Source organism: Vicugna pacos, chromosome 16 (genome assembly GCF_048564905.1).
Source record: "Vicugna pacos chromosome 16, VicPac4, whole genome shotgun sequence".
NCBI lineage: Eukaryota > Metazoa > Chordata > Mammalia > Artiodactyla > Camelidae > Vicugna > Vicugna pacos.
Genome location: NC_133002.1, coordinates 25,255,683 through 25,275,817, shown reverse-complemented (window position 1 = coordinate 25,275,817; position 20,135 = coordinate 25,255,683).

The window sequence follows — 20,135 nt, the reverse complement described above, 5'->3', positions numbered from 1 at the left end:
TAAAACCGAGTTGGAGCTTGTACCTCCCCATATATATGTATGGAGTGGGGTTTGCAACTGAAAAGAAACTTTGTGTTCCCTTCAAGCTAGGTGAAGGACGGCTTTAACACACACTTATCTCTCAGAACTGAGCATGTTGAGAGACTTTCTTTCATCCAGCACAAAGGGAACGGGTTGCAGTGCAACAGTGACTCAGGTTTCTCAGTCTGTTTCCTAGTGCCGGTTTGAAGTGCCTGCCGTTTTCACTGTAAAACAGTGTTGGAGCTTGTACCTCCGCATATATATGTATGGAGTGTTGTTTGCAACTGAAAAGAAACTTTGTGTTCCCTTCAAGCTAGGTGAAGGACGGCTTTCACACACACTTATCTCTCAGAACTGAGCATGTGGAGAGACGTTCGTTCATCCAGCACAAAGGGAACGGGTTGCAGGGAAACACTGACTCTGGTTTCTCAGTCTGTTTCCTAGTGCCGGTTTGAAGTGCCTGCCGTTTTCAGTGTAAAATCGAGTTGGAGCTTGTACCTCCCCATATATATGTATGGAGTGGAGTTGGCAACTGAAAAGAAACTTTGTGTTCCCTTCAAGCTAGGTGAAAGACGGCTTTCACACACACATATCTCTCAGAAGTGATCATGTGGAGACACGTTCGTTCATCCAGCACAAATGGAACGGGTTGCAGGGGAAACCCTTACTCTGGTTTCTCAGTCTGTTTCCTAGTGCCGGTTTTAAGTGCCTGCCGTTTTCACTGTAAAAACGAGTTGGAGCTTGTAACTCCCCATATATTTGTATGGAGTGGGGTTAGCAACTGAAAAGAAACTTTGTGTTCCCTTCAAGCTAGGTGAAGGACGGCTTTCACACACACTTATCTCTCAGAACTGAGCATGTGGAGGACGTTCGTTCATCCAGCAAAAAGGGAACGGGTTGCAGGAGAAACACTTACTCTGGTTTCTCAGTCTGTTTCCTAGTGCCGGTTTGAAGTGCCTGCCGTTTTTACTGTAAAACCGAGTTGGAGCTTGTACCTCCCCATATAAATGTATGGAGTGGTGTTTGCTACTGAAAAGAAACTTTGTGTTCCCTTCAAGCTGGGTGAAGGACGGCTTTCACACACACTTATCTCTCAGAACTGAGCATGTGGAGAGACGTTCGTTCATCCAGCACAAAGGGAACGGGTTGCAGGAGAAACCCTTACTCTGGTTTCTCAGTCTGTTTCCTAGTGCCGGTTTGAAGTGCCTGCCGTTTTTACTGTAAAATCGAGTTGGAGCTTGTACCTCCCCATATAAATGTATGGAGTGGGGTTTGCAACTGAAAAGAAACTTTGTGTTCCCTTCAAGCTAGGTGAAGGACGGCTTTCACACACACTTATCTCTCAGAACTGAGCATGTGGAGAGACGTTCGTTCATCCAGCAAAAAGGGAACGGGTTGCAGGAGAAACCCTTACTCTTTTTTCTCAGTCTGTTTCCTAGTGCCGGTTTGAAGTGCCTGCCGTTTTTACTGTAAAACCGAGTTGGAGCTTGTACCTCCCCATATAAATGTATGGAGTGGGGTTTGCAACTGTAAAGAAACTTTGTGTTCCCTTCAAGCTGGGTGAAGGACGGCTTTCACACACACTTATCTCTCAGAACTGAGCATGTGGAGAGACGTTCGTTCATCCAGCACAAAGGGAACGGGTTGCAGGAGAAACCCTTACTCTGGTTTCTCAGTCTGTTTCCAAGAGCCGGTTTGAAGTGCCTGCCGTTTTTACTGTAAAACCGAGTTGGAGCTTGTACCTCCCCATATAAATGTATGGATTGGGGTTTGCAACTGAAAAGAAACTTTGTGTTCCCTTCAAGCTAGGTGAAGGACGGCTTTCACACACACTTATCTCTCAGAACTGAGCATGTGGAGAGACGTTCGTTCATCCAGCACAAAGGGAACGGGTTGCAGGATAAACCCTTACTCTTGTTTCTCAGTCTATTTCCTAGTCCCGGTTTGAAGTGCCTGCCGTTTTCACTGTAAAACCGAGTTGGAGCTTGTACCTCCCCATATATATGTATGGAGTGGAGTTTGCAACTGAAAAGAAACTTTGTGTTCCCTTTAAGCTAGGTGAAGGATGGCTTTCACACACAATTATCTCTCAGAACTCAGCATGTGGAGAGAAGTTCGTTCATCGAGCACAAATGGAACGTGTTGCAGGAGAAACCATTACTCTGGTTTCTCAGTCTGTTTCCTAGTGCCCGTTTGAAGTGCCTGCCTTTTTCACTGTAAAACCGAGTTGGAGCTTGTACCTCCCCATATATATGTATGGAGTGGGGATTGCAACTGAAAAGAAACTTTGTGTTCCCTTTAAGCTAGGTGAAGTACGGCTTTCACACACACTTATCTCTCAGATCTGAGCATGTGGAGAGACGTTCGTTCATCCAGCACAAAAGGAACGGGTTGCAGGGGAAACCCTTACTCTGGTTTTCACTCTGTTTCCTAGTGCCGGTTTGAAGTGCCTGCCGTTTTTACTGTAAAATCGAGTTGGAGCTTGTACCTCCCCATATAAATGTATGGAGTGGGGTTTGCAACTGAAAAGAAACTTTGTGTTCCCTTCAAGCTAGGTGAAGGACGGCTTTCACACACACTTATCTCTCAGAACTGAGCATGTGGAGAGACGTTCGTTCATCCAGCACAAAGGGAACGGGTTGCAGGAGATACACATACTCTTGTTTCTCAGTCTGTTTCCTAGTGCCGGTTTGAAGTGCCTGCCGTTTTTACTGTAAAACCGAGTTGGAGCTTGTACCTCCCCATATATATGTATGGAGTGGAGTTTGCAACTGAAAAGAAAATTTGTGTTCCCTTTAAACTAGGTGAAGGATGGCTTTCACACACAATTATCTCTCAGAACTCAGCATGTGGAGAGAAGTTCGTTCATCGAGCACAAATGGAACGTGTTGCAGGAGAAACCATTACTCTGGTTTCTCAGTCTGTTTCCTAGTGCCGGTTTGAAGTGCCTGCCGTTTTCACTGTAAAACCGAGTTGGCGCTTGTACCTCCCCATATATATGTATGGAGTGGAGTTTGCAACTGAAAAGAAACTTTGTGTTCCCTTCAAGCTAGGTGAAGGACGGCTTTCATACACACTTATCTCTCAGAACTGAGCATGTGGAGAGACGTTCGTTCATCCAGCACAAAGGGAACGGTTTGCAGGAGAAGCCTTTACTCTGGTTTCTCAGTCTGTTTCCTAGTGCCGGTTTTAAGTGCCTGCCGTTTTCACTGTAAAAACGAGTTGGAGCTTGTAACTCCCCATATATTTGTATGGAGTGGGGTTAGCAACTGAAAAGAAACTTTGTGTTCCCTTCAAGCTAGGTGAAGGACGGCTTTCACACACACTTATCTCTCAGAACTGAGCATGTGGAGAGACGTTCGTTCATCCAGCAAAAAGGGAACGGGTTGCAGGAGAAACCCTTACTCTGGTTTCTCAGTCTGTTTCCTAGTGCCGGTTTGAAGTGCCTGCCGTTTTTACTGTAAAACCGAGTTGGAGCTTGTACCTCCCCATATAAATGTATGGAGTGGGGTTTGCAACTGAAAAGAAACTTTGTGTTCCCTTCAAGCTGGGTGAAGGACGGCTTTCACACACACTTATCTCTCAGAACTGAGCATGTGGAGAGACGTTCGTTCATCCAGCACAAAGGGAACAGATTGCAGGAGAAACCCTTACTCTGGTTTCTCAGTCTGTTTCCTAGAGCCGGTTTGAAGTGCCTGCCGTTTTTACTGTAAAACCGTGTTGGAGCTTGTACCTCCCCATATAAATGTATGGATTGTGGTTTGCAACTGAAAAGAAACTTTGTGTTCCCTTCAAGCTAGGTGAAGGACGGCTTTCACACACACTTATCTCTCAGAACTGAGCATGTGGAGAGACGTTCGTTCATCCAGCACAAAGGGAACGGGTTGCAGGATAAACCCTTACTCTTGTTTCTCAGTCTGTTTCCTAGTGCCGGTTTGAAGTGCCTGCCGTTTTCACTGTAAAACCGAGTTGGAGCTTGTACCTCCCCATATATATGTATGGAGTGGAGTTTGCAACTGAAAAGAAACTTTGTGTTCCCTTTAAGCTAGGTGAAGGATGGCTTTCACACACAATTATCTCTCAGAACTCAGCATGTGGAGAGAAGTTCGTTCATCGAGCACAAATGGAACGTGTTGCAGGAGAAACCATTACTCTGGTTTCTCAGTCTGTTTCCTAGTGCCCGTTTGAAGTGCCTGCCGTTTTCACTGTAAAACCGAGTTGGAGCTTGTACCTCCCCATATATATGTATGGAGTGGGGATTGCAACTGAAAGGAAACTTTGTGTTCCCTTTAAGCTAGGTGAAGTACGGCTTTCACACACACTTATCTCTCAGATCTGAGCATGTGGAGAGACGTTCGTTCATCCAGCACAAATGGATCGGGTTGCAGGGGAAACCCTTACTCTGGTTTTCAGTCTGTTTCCTAGTGCCGGATTGAAGTGCCTGCCGTTTTCACTGTAAAACCGAGTTGGCGCTTGTACCTCCCCATATATATGTATGGAGTGGAGTTTGCAACTGAAAAGAAACTTTGTGTTCCCTTCAAGCTAGGTGAAGGACGGCTTTCACACACACTTATCTCTCAGAACTGAGCATGTGGAGAGACGTTCGTTCATCCAGCACAAAGGGAACGGTTTGCAGGAGAAGCCCTTACTCTGGTTTCTCAGACTGCTTCCTAGTGCCGGTTTGAAGTGCCTGCCGTTTTCACTGTAAAAACGAGTTGGAGCTTGTAACTCCCCATATATTTGTATGGAGTGGGGTTAGCAACTGAAAAGAAACTTTGTGTTCCCTTCAAGCTAGGTGAAGTACGGCTTTCACCCACACTTATCTCTCAGAACTGAGCATGTGGAGAGACGTTCGTTCATCCAGCACAAAGGGAACGGGTTGCAGGAGAAACCCTTACTCTGGTTTCTCAGTCTGTTTCCTAGTGCCGGTTTGAAGTGCCTGCCGTTTTTACTGTAAAACCGAGTTGGAGCTTGTACCTCCCCATATAAATGTATGGAGTGGGGTTTGCAACTGAAAAGAAACTTTGTGTTCCCTTCAAGCTAGGTGAAGGACGGCTTTCACACACACTTATCTCTCAGAACTGAGCATGTGGAGACACGTTCGTTCATCCAGCACAAAGGGAACGGGTTGCAGGAGAAACCCTTACTCTGGTTTCTCAGTCTGTTTCCTAGTGCCGGTTTTAAGTGCCTGCCGTTTTCACTGTAAAAACGAGTTGGAGCTTGTAACTCCCCATATATTTGTATGGAGTGGGGTTAGCAACTGAAAAGAAACTTTGTGTTCCCTTCAAGCTAGGTGAAGGACGGCTTTCACACACACTTATCTCTCAGAACTGAGCATGTGGAGACACGTTCGTTCATCCAGCACAAAGGGAACGGGTTGCAGGAGAAACCCTTACTCTGGTTTCTCAGTCTGTTTCCTAGTGCCGGTTTGAAGTGCCTGCCGTTTTCACTGTAAAAACGAGTTGGAGCTTGTAACTCCCCATATATTTGTATGGAGTGGGGTTAGCAACTGAAAAGAAACTTTGTGTTCCCTTCAAGCTAGGTGAAGGACGGCTTTCACACACACTTTTCCTCAGAACTGAGCATGTGGAGAGACGTTCGTTCATTCAGCACAAAGGGAACGGGTTGCAGGGCAACAGTGACTCTGGTTTCTCAGTCTGTTTCCTAGTGCCGGTTTGAAGTGCCTGCCGTTTTCACTGTAAAACCGAGTTGGAGCTTGTACCTCCACATATATATGTATGGAGTGGAGTTTGCAACTGAAAAGAAACTTTGTGTTCCCTTCAAGCTAGGTGAAGGACGGCTTTCACACACACTTATCTCTCAGAACTGAGCATGTGGAGAGACGTTCGTTCATCCAGCACAAAGGGAACGGGTTGCAGGAGAAACCCTTACTCTTGTTTCTCAGTCTGTTTCCTAGTGCCGGTTTGAAGTGCCTGCCGTTTTCACTGTAAAACCGAGTTGGAGCTTGTACCTCCCCATATATATGTATGGAGTGGAGTTTGCAACTGAAAAGAAACTTTGTGTTCCCTTTAAGCTAGGTGAAGTATGGCTTTCACACACAATTATCTCTCAGAACTCAGCATGTAGAGAGAAGTTCGTTCATCGAGCACAAATGGAACGTGTTGCAGGAGAAACCATTACTCTGGTTTCTCAGTCTGTTTCCTAGTGCCCGTTTGAAGTGCCTGCCGTTATCACTGTAAAACCGAGTTGGAGCTTGTACCTCCGCATATATATGTTTGGAGTGGGTTTTGCAACTGAAAAGAAACTTTGTGTTCCCTTTAAGCTAGGTGAAGTACGGCTTTCACACACACTTATCTCTCAGAACTGAGCATGTGGAGAGACGTTCGTTCATCCAGCACAAAAGGAACGGGTTGCAGGGGAAACCCTTACTCTGGTTTCTCAGTCTGTTTCCTAGTGCCGGTTTTAAGTGCCTGCCGTTTTTACTGTAAAACCGTGTTGGAGCTTGTACCTCCCCATATATATGTATGGAGTGGAGTTTGCAACTGAAAAGAAACTTTGTGTTCCCTTCAAGCTAGGTGAAGGACGGCTTTCACACACACTTTTCTCTCAGAACTGAGCATGTGGAGAGACGTTCGTTCATCCAGCACAAAGCGAGCGGGTTGCAGGAGAAACCCATACTCTGGTTTCTCAGTCTGTTTCCTAGTGCCGGTTTGAAGTGCCTGCCGTTTTATCTGTAAAACAGAGTTGGAGCTTGTACCTCCGCATATATATGTATGGAGTGGGGTTTGCAACTGAAAAGAAACTTTGTGTTCCCTTCAAGCTAGGTGAAGGACGGCTTTCACACACACTTTTCTCTCAGAACTGAGCATGTGGAGAGACGTTCGTTCATCCAGCACAAAGGGAACGGGTTGCAGGAGAAACCCTTACTCTGGTTTCTCAGTCTGTTTCCTAGTGCCGGTTTGAAGTGCCTGCCGTTTTCACTGTAAAACCGAGTTGGAGCTTGTACCTCCCCATATATATATATGGAGTGGGGTTTGCAACTGAAAAGAAACTTAGTGTTCCCTTCAAGCTAGGTGAAGGACGGCTTTCACACACACTTATCTCTCACAACTGAGCATGTGGAAAGAAGTTCGTTCATCCAGCAAAAAGGGAACGGTTTGCTGGAAAAACACTGACTCTGGTTTCTCAGTCTGTTTCCTAGTGCCGGTTTGAAGTGCCTGCCGTTTTAACTGTAAAACAGTGTTGGAGCTTGTACCTCCGCATATATATGTATGGAGTGTTGTTTGCAACTGAAAAGAAACTTTGTGTTCCCTTCAAGCTAGGTGAAGGACGGCTTTCACACACACTTATCTCTCAGAACTGAGCATGTGGAGAGACGTTCGTTCATCCAGCACAAAGGGAACGGTTTGCAGGGAAACACTGACTCTGGTTTCTCAGTCTGTTTCCTAGTGCCGATTTGAACTGCCTGCCGTTTTCAGTGTAAAACCGAGTTGGAGCTTGTACCTCCCCATATATATGTATGGAGTGGAGGTTGCAACTGAAAAGAAACTTTGTGTTCCCTTCAAGCTAGGTGAAGGACGGCTTTCACACACACTTTTCTCTCAGAACTGAGCATGTGGAGAGACGTTCGTTCATCCTGCACAAAGGGAACGGGTTGCAGGAGAAACCCTTACTCTGGTTTCTCAGTCTGTTTCCTAGTGCCGGTTTGAAGTGCCTGCCGTTTTCACTGTAAAACCGAGTTGGAGCTTGTACCTCCCCATATATATGTATGGAGTGGGGTTTGCAACTGAAAAGAAACTTTGTTTTCCCTTCAAGCTAGGTGAAGGACGGCTTTCACACACACTTATCTCTCAGAACTGAGCATGTGGAGACACGTTCGTTCATCCAGCACAAAGGGAACGGGTTGCAGGGCAACAGTGACTCTGGTTTCTCAGTCTGTTTCCTAGTGCCGGTTTGAAGTGCCTGCCGTTTTCACTGTAAAACCGAGTTGGAGCTTGTACCTCCACATATATATGTATGGAGTGGAGTTTGCAACTGAAAAGAAACTTTGTGTTCCCTTCAAGCTAGGTGAAGGACGGCTTTCACACACACTTATCTCTCAGAACTGAGCATGTGGAGAGACGTTCGTTCATCCAGCACAAAGGGAACGGGTTGCAGGAGAAACCCTTACTCTTGTTTCTCAGTCTGTTTCCTAGTGCCGGTTTGAAGTGCCTGCCGTTTTCACTGTAAAACCGAGTTGGAGCTTGTACCTCCCCATATATATGTATGGAGTGGAGTTTGCAACTGAAAAGAAACTTTGTGTTCCCTTTAAGCTAGGTGAAGTATGGCTTTCACACACAATTATCTCTCAGAACTCAGCATGTAGAGAGAAGTTCGTTCATCGAGCACAAATGGAACGTGTTGCAGGAGAAACCATTACTCTGGTTTCTCAGTCTGTTTCCTAGTGCCCGTTTGAAGTGCCTGCCGTTATCACTGTAAAACCGAGTTGGAGCTTGTACCTCCGCATATATATGTTTGGAGTGGGTTTTGCAACTGAAAAGAAACTTTGTGTTCCCTTTAAGCTAGGTGAAGTACGGCTTTCACACACACTTATCTCTCAGAACTGAGCATGTGGAGAGACGTTCGTTCATCCAGCACAAAAGGAACGGGTTGCAGGGGAAACCCTTACTCTGGATTCTCAGTCTGTTTCCTAGTGCCGGATTGAAGTGCCTGCCGTTTTCACTGTAAAACCGAGTTGGCGCTTGTACCTCCCCATATATATGTATGGAGTGGAGTTTGCAACTGAAAAGAAACTTTGTGTTCCCTTCAAGCTAGGTGAAGGACGGCTTTCACACACACTTATCTCTCAGAACTGAGCATGTGGAGAGACGTTCGTTCATCCAGCACAAAGGGAACGGTTTGCAGGAGAAGCCCTTACTCTGGTTTCTCAGTCTGTTTCCTAGTGCCCGTTTGAAGTGCCTGCCGTTTTCACTGTAAAAACGAGTTGGAGCTTGTAACGCCCCATATATTTGTATGGAGTGGGGTTAGCAACTGAAAAGAAACTTTGTGTTCCCTTCAAGCTAGTTGAAGGACGGCTTTCACACACACTTATCTCTCAGAACTGAGCATGTGGAGAGACGTTCGTTCATCCAGCACAAAGCGAGCGGGTTGCAGGAGAAACCCTTACTCTGGTTTCTCAGTCTGTTTCCTAGTGCCGGTTTGAAGTGCCTGCCGTTTTTACTGTAAAACCGAGTTGGAGCTTGTACCTCCCCATATATATGTATGGAGTGGAGTTTGCAACTGAAAAGAAACTTTGTGTTCCCTTCAAGCTAGGTGAAGGACGGCTTTCACACACACTTATCTCTCAGAACTGAGCATGTGGAAAGAAGTTCGTTCATCCAGCAAAAAGGGAACGGTTTGCTGGAAAAACACTGACTCTGGTTTCTCAGTCTGTTTCCTAGTGCCGGTTTGAAGTGCCTGCCGTTTTAACTGTAAAACAGTGTTGGAGCTTGTACCTCCACATATATATGTATGGAGTGTTGTTTGCAACTGAAAAGAAATTTTGTGTTCCCTTCAAGCTAGGTGAAGGACGGCTTTCACACACACTTATCTCTCAGAAGTGAGCATGTGGAGACACGTTCGTTCATCCAGCACAAAGGGAACGGGTTGCAGGGAAACACTGACTCTGGTTTCTCAGTCTGTTTCCTAGTGCCGGTTTGAAGTGACTGCCGTTTTCAGTGTAAAACCGAGTTGGAGCTTGTACCTCCCCATATAAATGTATGGAGTGGAGTTGGCAACTGAAAAGAAACTTTGTGTTCCCTTCAAGCTAGGTGAAAGACGGCTTTCACACACACATATCTCTCAGAAGTGAGCATGTGGAGACACGTTCGTTCATCCAGCACAAATGGAACGGGTTACAGGAGAAACCTTTACTCTGGATTCTCAGTCTGTTTCCTAGTGCCGGTTTGAAGTGCCTGCCGTTTTCACTGTAAAACCGAGTTGGAGCTTGTACCTCCCCATATATATGTTTGGAGTGGGGTTTGCAACTGAAAAGATACTTTGTGTTCCCTTTAAGCTAGGTGAAGTACGGCTTTCACACACACTTATCTCTCAGAACTGAGCTTGTGGAGAGACGTTCGTTCATCCAGCACAAAAGGAACGGGTTGCAGGGGAAACCCTTACTCTGGTTTCTCAGTCTGTTTCCTAGTGCCGGATTGAAGTGCCTGCCGTTTTCACTGTAAAACCGAGTTGGCGCTTGTACCTCCCCATATATATGTATGGAGTGGAGTTTGCAACTGAAAAGAAACTTTGTGTTCCCTTCAAGCTAGGTGAAGGACGGCTTTCACACACACTTATCTCTCAGAACTGAGCATGTGGAGAGACGTTCGTTCATCCAGCACAAAGGGAACGGTTTGCAGGAGAAGCCCTTACTCTGGTTTCTCAGTCTGTTTCCTAGTGCCGGTTTGAAGTGCCTGCCGTTTTCACTGTAAAAACGAGTTGGAGCTTGTAACTCCCCATATATTTGTATGGAGAGGGGTTAGCAACTGAAAAGAAACTTTGTGTTCCCTTCAAGCTAGGTGAAGGACGGCTTTCACACACACTTATCTCTCAGAACTGAGCATGTGGAGAGACGTTCGTTCATCCAGCAAAAAGGGAACGGGTTGCAGGAGAAACCCTTACTCTGGTTTCTCAGTCTGTTTCCTAGTGCCGGTTTGAAGTGCCTGCCGTTTTTACTGTAAAACCGAGTTGGAGCTTGTACCTCCCCATATAAATGTATGGAGTGGGGTTTGCAACTGAAAAGAAACTTTGTGTTCCCTTCAAGCTAGGTGAAGGACGGCTTTCACACACACTTATCTCTCAGAACTGAGCATGTGGAGAGACGTTCGTTCATCCAGCTCAAAGGGAACGGGTTGCTGGAGAAACCCTTACTCTTGTTTCTCAGTCTGTTTCCTAGTGCCGGTTTGAAGTGCCTGCCGTTTTCACTGTAAAACCGAGTTGGAGCTTGTACCTCCCCATATATAGGTATGGAGTGGAGTTTGCATCTGAAAAGAAACTTTGTGTTCCCTTTAAGCTAGGTGAAGGATGGCTTTCACACACAATTATCTCTCAGAACTCAGCATGTGGAGAGAAGTTCGTTCGTCGAGCACAAATGGAACGTGTTGCAGGAGAAACCATTACTCTGGTTTCTCAGTCTGTTTCCTAGTGCCGGTTTGAAGTGCCTGCCGTTTTCACTGTAAAACCGAGTTGGAGCTTGTACCTCCCCATATATATATATGGAGTGGGGTTTGCAACTGAAAAGAAACTTAGTGTTCCCTTCAAGCTAGGTGAAGGACGGCTTTCACACACACTTATCTCTCACAACTGAGCATGTGGAAAGAAGTTCGTTCATCCAGCAAAAAGGGAACGGTTTGCTGGAAAAACACTGACTCTGGTTTCTCAGTCTGTTTCCTAGTGCCGGTTTGAAGTGCCTGCCGTTTTAACTGTAAAACAGTGTTGGAGCTTGTACCTCCGCATATATATGTATGGAGTGTTGTTTGCAACTGAAAAGAAACTTTGTGTTCCCTTCAAGCTAGGTGAAGGACGGCTTTCACACACACTTATCTCTCAGAACTGAGCATGTGGAGAGACGTTCGTTCATCCAGCACAAAGGGAACGGTTTGCAGGGAAACACTGACTCTGGTTTCTCAGTCTGTTTCCTAGTGCCGATTTGAACTGCCTGCCGTTTTCAGTGTAAAACCGAGTTGGAGCTTGTACCTCCCCATATATATGTATGGAGTGGAGGTTGCAACTGAAAAGAAACTTTGTGTTCCCTTCAAGCTAGGTGAAGGACGGCTTTCACACACACTTTTCTCTCAGAACTGAGCATGTGGAGAGACGTTCGTTCATCCAGCACAAAGGGAACGGGTTGCAGGAGAAACCCTTACTCTGGTTTCTCAGTCTGTTTCCTAGTGCCGGTTTGAAGTGCCTGCCGTTTTCACTGTAAAACCGAGTTGGAGCTTGTACCTCCCCATATATATGTATGGAGTGGGGTTTGCAACTGAAAAGAAACTTTGTTTTCCCTTCAAGCTAGGTGAAGGACGGCTTTCACACACACTTATCTCTCAGAACTGAGCATGTGGAGACACGTTCGTTCATCCAGCACAAAGGGAACGGGTTGCAGGGCAACAGTGACTCTGGTTTCTCAGTCTGTTTCCTAGTGCCGGTTTGAAGTGCCTGCCGTTTTCACTGTAAAACCGAGTTGGAGCTTGTACCTCCACATATATATGTATGGAGTGGAGTTTGCAACTGAAAAGAAACTTTGTGTTCCCTTCAAGCTAGGTGAAGGACGGCTTTCACACACACTTATCTCTCAGAACTGAGCATGTGGAGAGACGTTCGTTCATCCAGCACAAAGGGAACGGGTTGCAGGAGAAACCCTTACTCTTGTTTCTCAGTCTGTTTCCTAGTGCCGGTTTGAAGTGCCTGCCGTTTTCACTGTAAAACCGAGTTGGAGCTTGTACCTCCCCATATATATGTATGGAGTGGAGTTTGCAACTGAAAAGAAACTTTGTGTTCCCTTTAAGCTAGGTGAAGTATGGCTTTCACACACACTTATCTCTCAGAAGTGAGCATGTGGAGACACGTTCGTTCATCCAGCACAAAGGGAACGGGTTGCAGGGAAACACTGACTCTGGTTTCTCAGTCTGTTTCCTAGTGCCGGTTTGAAGTGACTGCCGTTTTCAGTGTAAAACCGAGTTGGAGCTTGTACCTCCCCATATAAATGTATGGAGTGGAGTTGGCAACTGAAAAGAAACTTTGTGTTCCCTTCAAGCTAGGTGAAAGACGGCTTTCACACACACATATCTCTCAGAAGTGAGCATGTGGTGACACGTTCGTTCATCCAGCACAAATGGAACGGGTTACAGGAGAAACCTTTACTCTGGATTCTCAGTCTGTTTCCTAGTGCCGGTTTGAAGTGCCTGCCGTTTTCACTGTAAAACCGAGTTGGAGCTTGTACCTCCCCATATATATGTTTGGAGTGGGGTTTGCAACTGAAAAGATACTTTGTGTTCCCTTTAAGCTAGGTGAAGTACGGCTTTCACACACACTTATCTCTCAGAACTGAGCTTGTGGAGAGACGTTCGTTCATCCAGCACAAAAGGAACGGGTTGCAGGGGAAACCCTTACTCTGGTTTCTCAGTCTGTTTCCTAGTGCCGGATTGAAGTGCCTGCCGTTTTCACTGTAAAACCGAGTTGGCGCTTGTACCTCCCCATATATATGTATGGAGTGGAGTTTGCAACTGAAAAGAAACTTTGTGTTCCCTTCAAGCTAGGTGAAGGACGGCTTTCACACACACTTATCTCTCAGAACTGAGCATGTGGAGAGACGTTCGTTCATCCAGCACAAAGGGAACGGTTTGCAGGAGAAGCCCTTACTCTGGTTTCTCAGTCTGTTTCCTAGTGCCGGTTTGAAGTGCCTGCCGTTTTCACTGTAAAAACGAGTTGGAGCTTGTAACTCCCCATATATTTGTATGGAGAGGGGTTAGCAACTGAAAAGAAACTTTGTGTTCCCTTCAAGCTAGGTGAAGGACGGCTTTCACACACACTTATCTCTCAGAACTGAGCATGTGGAGAGACGTTCGTTCATCCAGCAAAAAGGGAACGGGTTGCAGGAGAAACCCTTACTCTGGTTTCTCAGTCTGTTTCCTAGTGCCGGTTTGAAGTGCCTGCCGTTTTTACTGTAAAACCGAGTTGGAGCTTGTACCTCCCCATATAAATGTATGGAGTGGGGTTTGCAACTGAAAAGAAACTTTGTGTTCCCTTCAAGCTAGGTGAAGGACGGCTTTCACACACACTTATCTCTCAGAACTGAGCATGTGGAGAGACGTTCGTTCATCCAGCTCAAAGGGAACGGGTTGCTGGAGAAACCCTTACTCTTGTTTCTCAGTCTGTTTCCTAGTGCCGGTTTGAAGTGCCTGCCGTTTTCACTGTAAAACCGAGTTGGAGCTTGTACCTCCCCATATATAGGTATGGAGTGGAGTTTGCATCTGAAAAGAAACTTTGTGTTCCCTTTAAGCTAGGTGAAGGATGGCTTTCACACACAATTATCTCTCAGAACTCAGCATGTGGAGAGAAGTTCGTTCGTCGAGCACAAATGGAACGTGTTGCAGGAGAAACCATTACTCTGGTTTCTCAGTCTGTTTCCTAGTGCCGGTTTGAAGTGCCTGCCGTTTTCACTGTAAAACCGAGTTGGAGCTTGTACCTCCCCATATATATATATGGAGTGGGGTTTGCAACTGAAAAGAAACTTAGTGTTCCTTTCAAGCTAGGTGAAGGACGGCTTTCACACACACTTATCTCTCACAACTGAGCATGTGGAAAGAAGTTCGTTCATCCAGCAAAAAGGGAACGGTTTGCTGGAAAAACACTGACTCTGGTTTCTCAGTCTGTTTCCTAGTGCCGGTTTGAAGTGCCTGCCGTTTTAACTGTAAAACAGTGTTGGAGCTTGTACCTCCGCATATATATGTATGGAGTGTTGTTTGCAACTGAAAAGAAACTTTGTGTTCCCTTCAAGCTAGGTGAAGGACGGCTTTCACACACACTTATCTCTCAGAACTGAGCATGTGGAGAGACGTTCGTTCATCCAGCACAAAGGGAACGGTTTGCAGGGAAACACTGACTCTGGTTTCTCAGTCTGTTTCCTAGTGCCGATTTGAACTGCCTGCCGTTTTCAGTGTAAAACCGAGTTGGAGCTTGTACCTCCCCATATATATGTATGGAGTGGAGGTTGCAACTGAAAAGAAACTTTGTGTTCCCTTCAAGCTAGGTGAAGGACGGCTTTCACACACACTTTTCTCTCAGAACTGAGCATGTGGAGAGACGTTCGTTCATCCAGCACAAAGGGAACGGGTTGCAGGAGAAACCCTTACTCTGGTTTCTCAGTCTGTTTCCTAGTGCCGGTTTGAAGTGCCTGCCGTTTTCACTGTAAAACCGAGTTGGAGCTTGTACCTCCCCATATATATGTATGGAGTGGGGTTTGCAACTGAAAAGAAACTTTGTTTTCCCTTCAAGCTAGGTGAAGGACGGCTTTCACACACACTTATCTCTCAGAACTGAGCATGTGGAGACACGTTCGTTCATCCAGCACAAAGGGAACGGGTTGCAGGGCAACAGTGACTCTGGTTTCTCAGTCTGTTTCCTAGTGCCGGTTTGAAGTGCCTGCCGTTTTCACTGTAAAACCGAGTTGGAGCTTGTACCTCCACATATATATGTATGGAGTGGAGTTTGCAACTGAAAAGAAACTTTGTGTTCCCTTCAAGCTAGGTGAAGGACGGCTTTCACACACACTTATCTCTCAGAACTGAGCATGTGGAGAGACGTTCGTTCATCCAGCACAAAGGGAACGGGTTGCAGGAGAAACCCTTACTCTTGTTTCTCAGTCTGTTTCCTAGTGCCGGTTTGAAGTGCCTGCCGTTTTCACTGTAAAACCGAGTTGGAGCTTGTACCTCCCCATATATATGTATGGAGTGGAGTTTGCAACTGAAAAGAAACTTTGTGTTCCCTTTAAGCTAGGTGAAGTATGGCTTTCACACACAATTATCTCTCAGAACTCAGCATGTAGAGAGAAGTTCGTTCATCGAGCACAAATGGAACGTGTTGCATGAGAAACCATTACTCTGGTTTCTCAGTCTGTTTCCTAGTGCCCGTTTGAAGTGCCTGCCGTTATCACTGTAAAACCGAGTTGGAGCTTGTACCTCCGCATATATATGTTTGGAGTGGGTTTTGCAACTGAAAAGAAACTTTGTGTTCCCTTTAAGCTAGGTGAAGTACGGCTTTCACACACACTTATCTCTCAGAACTGAGCATGTGGAGAGACGTTCGTTCATCCAGCACAAAAGGAACGGGTTGCAGGGGAAACCCTTACTCTGGTTTCTCAGTCTGTTTCCTAGTGCCGGTTTTAAGTGCCTGCCGTTTTTACTGTAAAACCGTGTTGGAGCTTGTACCTCCCCATATATATGTATGGAGTGGAGTTTGCAACTGAAAAGAAACTTTGTGTTCCCTTCAAGCTAGGTGAAGGACGGCTTTCACACACACTTTTCTCTCAGAACTGAGCATGTGGAGAGACGTTCGTTCATCCAGCACAAAGCGAGCGGGTTGCAGGAGAAACCCATACTCTGGTTTCTCAGTCTGTTTCCTAGTGCCGGTTTGAAGTGCCTGCCGTTTTATCTGTAAAACAGAGTTGGAGCTTGTACCTCCGCATATATATGTATGGAGTGGGGTTTGCAACTGAAAAGAAACTTTGTGTTCCCTTCAAGCTAGGTGAAGGACGGCTTTCACACACACTTTTCTGTCAGAACTGAGCATGTGGAGAGACGTTCGTTCATCCAGCACAAAGGGAACGGGTTGCAGGAGAAACCCTTACTCTGGTTTCTCAGTCTGTTTCCTAGTGCCGGTTTGAAGTGCCTGCCGTTTTCACTGTAAAACCGAGTTGGAGCTTGTACCTCCCCATATATATATATGGAGTGGGGTTTGCAACTGAAAAGAAACTTAGTGTTCCCTTCAAGCTAGGTGAAGGACGGCTTTCACACACACTTATCTCTCACAACTGAGCATGTGGAAAGAAGTTCGTTCATCCAGCAAAAAGGGAACGGTTTGCTGGAAAAACACTGACTCTGGTTTCTCAGTCTGTTTCCTAGTGCCGGTTTGAAGTGCCTGCCGTTTTAACTGTAAAACAGTGTTGGAGCTTGTACCTCCGCATATATATGTATGGAGTGTTGTTTGCAACTGAAAAGAAACTTTGTGTTCCCTTCAAGCTAGGTGAAGGACGGCTTTCACACACACTTATCTCTCAGAACTGAGCATGTGGAGAGACGTTCGTTCATCCAGCACAAAGGGAACGGTTTGCAGGGAAACACTGACTCTGGTTTCTCAGTCTGTTTCCTAGTGCCGATTTGAACTGCCTGCCGTTTTCAGTGTAAAACCGAGTTGGAGCTTGTACCTCCCCATATATATGTATGGAGTGGAGGTTGCAACTGAAAAGAAACTTTGTGTTCCCTTCAAGCTAGGTGAAGGACGGCTTTCACACACACTTTTCTCTCAGAACTGAGCATGTGGAGAGACGTTCGTTCATCCAGCACAAAGGGAACGGGTTGCAGGAGAAACCCTTACTCTGGTTTCTCAGTCTGTTTCCTAGTGCCGGTTTGAAGTGCCTGCCGTTTTCACTGTAAAACCGAGTTGGAGCTTGTACCTCCCCATATATATGTATGGAGTGGGGTTTGCAACTGAAAAGAAACTTTGTTTTCCCTTCAAGCTAGGTGAAGGACGGCTTTCACACACACTTATCTCTCAGAACTGAGCATGTGCAGACACGTTCGTTCATCCAGCACAAAGGGAACGGGTTGCAGGGCAACAGTGACTCTGGTTTCTCAGTCTGTTTCCTAGTGCCGGTTTGAAGTGCCTGCCGTTTTCAGTGTAAAACCGAGTTGGAGCTTGTACCTCCCCATATATATGTATGGAGTGGAGTTTGCAACTGAAAAGAAACTTTGTGTTCCCTTCAAGCTAGGTGAAGGACGGCTTTCACACACACTTATCTCTCAGAACTGAGCATGTGGAGAGACGTTCGTTCATCCAGCACAAAGGGAACGGGTTGCAGGAGAAACCCTTACTCTTGTTTCTCAGTCTGTTTCCTAGTGCCGGTTTGAAGTGCCTGTAGTTTTCACTGTAAAACCGAGTTGGAGCTTGTACCTCCCCATATATATGTATGGAGTGGAGTTTGCAACTGAAAAGAAACTTTGTGTTCCCTTTAAGCTAGGTGAAGTATGGCTTTCACACACAATTATCTCTCAGAACTCAGCATGTAGAGAGAAGTTCGTTCATCGAGCACAAATGGAACGTGTTGCAGGAGAAACCATTACTCTGGTTTCTCAGTCTGTTTCCTAGTGCCCGTTTGAAGTGCCTGCCGTTATCACTGTAAAACCGAGTTGGAGCTTGTAACTCCGCATATATATGTTTGGAGTGGGTTTTGCAACTGAAAAGAAACTTTGTGTTCCCTTTAAGCTAGGTGAAGTACGGCTTTCACACACACTTATCTCTCAGAACTGAGCATGTGGAGAGACGTTCGTTCATCCAGCACAAAAGGAAAGGGTTGCAGGGGAAACCCTTACTCTGGTTTCTCAGTCTGTTTCCTAGTGCCGGATTGAAGTGCCTGCCGTTTTCACTGTAAAACCGAGTTGGCGCTTGTACCTCCCCATATATATGTATGGAGTGGAGTTTGCAACTGAAAAGAAACTTTGTGTTCCCTTCAAGCTAGGTGAAGGACGGCTTTCACACACACTTTTCTCTCAGAACTGAGCATGTGGAGAGACGTTCGTTCATCCAGCACAAAGGGAACGGGTTGCAGGAGAAACCCTTACTCTGGTTTCTCAGTCTGTTTCCTAGTGCCGGTTTGAAGTGCCTGCCGTTTTCACTGTAAAACCGAGTTGGAGCTTGTACCTCCCCATATATATGTATGGAGTGGGGTTTGCAACTGAAAAGAAACTTTGTTTTCCCTTCAAGCTAGGTGAAGGACGGCTTTCACACACACTTATCTCTCAGAACTGAGCATGTGGAGACACGTTCGTTCATCCAGCACAAAGGGAACGGGTTGCAGGGCAACAGTGACTCTGGTTTCTCAGTCTGTTTCCTAGTGCCGGTTTGAAGTGCCTGCCGTTTTCACTGTAAAACCGAGTTGGAGCTTGTACCTCCACATATATATGTATGGAGTGGAGTTTGCAACTGAAAAGAAACTTTGTGTTCCCTTCAAGCTAGGTGAAGGACGGCTTTCACACACACTTATCTCTCAGAACTGAGCATGTGGAGAGACGTTCGTTCATCCAGCACAAAGGGAACGGGTTGCAGGAGAAACCCTTACTCTTGTTTCTCAGTCTGTTTCCTAGTGCCGGTTTGAAGTGCCTGCCGTTTTCACTGTAAAACCGAGTTGGAGCTTGTACCTCCCCATATATATGTATGGAGTGGAGTTTGCAACTGAAAAGAAACTTTGTGTTCCCTTTAAGCTAGGTGAAGTATGGCTTTCACACACAATTATCTCTCAGAACTCAGCATGTAGAGAGAAGTTCGTTCATCGAGCACAAATGGAACGTGTTGCAGGAGAAACCATTACTCTGGTTTCTCAGTCTGTTTCCTAGTGCCCGTTTGAAGTGCCTGCCGTTATCACTGTAAAACCGAGTTGGAGCTTGTACCTCCGCATATATATGTTTGGAGTGGGTTTTGCAACTGAAAAGAAACTTTGTGTTCCCTTCAAGCTAGGTGAAGTACGGCTTTCACACACACTTATCTCTCAGATCTGAGCATGTGGAGAGACGTTCGTTCATCCAGCACAAAAGGAACGGGTTGCAGGGGAAACCCTTACTCTGGTTTCTCAGTCTGTTTCCTAGTGCCGGTTTTAAGTGCCTGCCGTTTTTACTGTAAAACCGTGTTGGAGCTTGTACCTCCCCATATATATGTATGGAGTGGAGTTTGCAACTGAAAAGAAACTTTGTGTTCCCTTCAAGCTAGGTGAAGGACGGCTTTCACACACACTTTTCTCTCAGAACTGAGCATGTGGAGAGACGTTCGTTCATCCAGCACAAAGCGAGCGGGTTGCAGGAGAAACCCATACTCTGGTTTCTCAGTCTGTTTCCTAGTGCCGGTTTGAAGTGCCTGCCGTTTTATCTGTAAAACAGAGTTGGAGCTTGTACCTCCGCATATATATGTATGGAGTGGGGTTTGCAACTGAAAAGAAACTTTGTGTTCCCTTCAAGCTAGGTGAAGGACGGCTTTCACACACACTTTTCTGTCAGAACTGAGCATGTGGAGAGACGTTCGTTCATCCAGCACAAAGGGAACGGGTTGCAGGAGAAACCCTTACTCTGGTTTCTCAGTCTGTTTCCTAGTGCCGGTTTGAAGTGCCTGCCGTTTTCACTGTAAAACCGAGTTGGAGCTTGTACCTCCCCATATATATATATGGAGTGGGGTTTGCAACTGAAAAGAAACTTAGTGTTCCCTTCAAGCTAGGTGAAGGACGGCTTTCACACACACTTATCTCTCACAACTGAGCATGTGGAGAGACGTTCGTTCATCCAGCACAAAGGGAACGGGTTGCAGGAGAAACCCTTACTCTTGTTTCTCAGTCTGTTTCCTAGTGCCGGTTTGAAGTG